We start from the raw sequence: 2115 nt of genomic DNA, 5'->3' as shown, positions 1-2115 counted from the left end.
GCTGCTCCCAGCGGCACCCCCCCTGCCGGTCGGCCTCCTCGGTCAGCGTCCTTCCCCCGTGGGGCAGCCCAGACTTTAACACGGAGAAGGTGACTCTGCCGAGAAACCATAACATGGCCCAGCCTGACTGGTGGAAAGCCGCTGGGTATTATTTCTGGGCGTCTGTTGTTCTGTAAATACTCCACCTTTGGGGCTCTATCTCCGGCCCCGTCCATGGCAGACATCACTAATCTATCGCTGCACACGCTGCAGATTCCTTCCCCACAGAACCCTGTTCCAGGCAGCAGCTGGGGACCACTTAGAACTGGGACTTGACACTTCGCCACTTGAAACCCACTCACTCTGCCGCCATTTAGAAAAACCCAACAAACCTTTTTAGGGGACATAATGGCCTCCTTACTTTTTTATGGGTATTTTTTAAAAGATATTTTTATTGATTTCAGAGAGGAACGGAGAGGGAGAGAGAGAGATAGAAACATCAGTGATGAGAGAGAATCATTGATCGGCTGCTTTCTGCATGACCCCCATTGGGGATCGAGCCCACAACCCGGGCGTGTGCCCTTGACCGGAATCCAGCCTGGGATCCTTCAGTCTGCAGGCCGATGCTCTATCTACTGAGCCAAACTGGCTTAGGTCGGCACCCACTTTTTAAGTTGAATTCAGCTCAACTCCGTTGAACTTCAGCCCAACCCAACACACCTACTGCAGGGCAGCCCTTGGAGATGCAGAAACAACTATAATAATGAACTCTTATTATGATCGTGGCAGTCAACATTTACTAGGTATTTCCTCTGAGCTAGGCTCTTTGTACATTTCATTTCATCTCATATCCACAGTATCTCTGTGAAGTAGGAATAGTAATATTTCCCATTTTACAGATGAGGACATTGAGGCTCAGAGAGGTAGAATGACCTTTCCAAGGTCACATGGTGGTAAGTGGCTGAGTCAGGATTGACAACTGCTTTTAATCCACTAGAATATTCAGCTTCTACTACCTTACCACCTCTAGTGATAAAAGGAAATAGAACACCCCCCCCCCGCCCCCAAATTCTAGACCAAGGAAGTGAGTGGTCAGTGACATGAAAGTGGAACAGAATGTCCTCAATTCTCATAAGGATGGGAGGGTCAGAAAGACTCTTCATAGAGGAGGTGGAATTTGCATTGACCTCAGGGATGGGTGGGATTTTAACTGGCAGAGCTGGGGCACTCCAGGCAGAGTGTACAGCCTGAGCAAAGGCGTGGAGGCGGGAGAAATGGCACTGGGGGTGGGGATGGGGGTTGGAGAGAGAGGCAGGTGAACTTTAGGGGGCTAGCAGGGGGTGGGAGGGGGCTGGCGTGTTCCGGCAGGGGGCTCAGTCCTTCTTGGGCTGAGCAGGTGAGGCTGTAGGGAGAGCCCAGCGACAGGGAGACCAATTTGTTTCCTTTTTTACATTAAAAATGTATTTAATGATCTTTTGTTAAAATATCAAATATTTAGTGTGTCCAGATTCCCAATGGACTCATCAACGTCACAGATGGTTTGCTTCACTGCTCGTCCTGACAGTGTGTTTGAATCAGGACCCGTAGATGGTCACAAAATGCGATGGGCTGATTGGTCCTTTAATCTCTGTTATTTGTTCAGGAAACTGGGACAGTTGTGCGAAGTTTCCCACAGTCTGGATTCTGTGGTGTCATTTAACACCTTTGTCCCCTGTGGTTCTTGTAAACTGGACGTTGGCTTTAAGGCTCGATCAGATTCAGGTTCAGGGGTTTTTTTTTGTTTGTTTCTTTGGGTTTTTTTATAAGACTTCTTCGTAAGTGCTGGGCGCTCTTTCATCAGGAGGCCCCAAATGCCTGGGCGTCGCTGTGCACCGGCAGCCTCAGATGCTCAGTGCCAAGCCCAGGCATTCATCAGGGCTGCAAGATTGTGATCATCTCCGGTCACTCCTTCCTGTCTCAGCTGGGATTCTTCCGTAATGAGTCACCTCCTCTCCTTGCGTTAGATACCCAGTGGTACCGTTCATTCAGGAAACGAGAGGATTTAACCCATTTGATGTATTTAAAGTATGCTCTATTTTTAATTAGCATTTAAAATTTTACTTTTTAAAAATTTGGTTTTAGAGAGAGGAAGGGAAA

The 2115-nt window shown here is 48.3% G+C and overlaps 1 protein-coding gene across 1 annotated transcript in view; it reads left to right on the top strand.

Moving 5' to 3' along the window:
* The window catches only part of CROCC (ciliary rootlet coiled-coil, rootletin), a 50109-nt gene that overhangs the window by 8674 nt on the left and 39320 nt on the right, over positions 1 to 2115 (top strand). The window lies entirely within an intron of this gene.

This window comes from Myotis davidii, unplaced genomic scaffold (assembly GCF_000327345.1).
Source record: "Myotis davidii unplaced genomic scaffold, ASM32734v1 scaffold299, whole genome shotgun sequence".
Taxonomy (NCBI): Eukaryota; Metazoa; Chordata; class Mammalia; order Chiroptera; family Vespertilionidae; genus Myotis; species Myotis davidii.
This window is presented reverse-complemented; position numbering and strand designations above follow the sequence as displayed.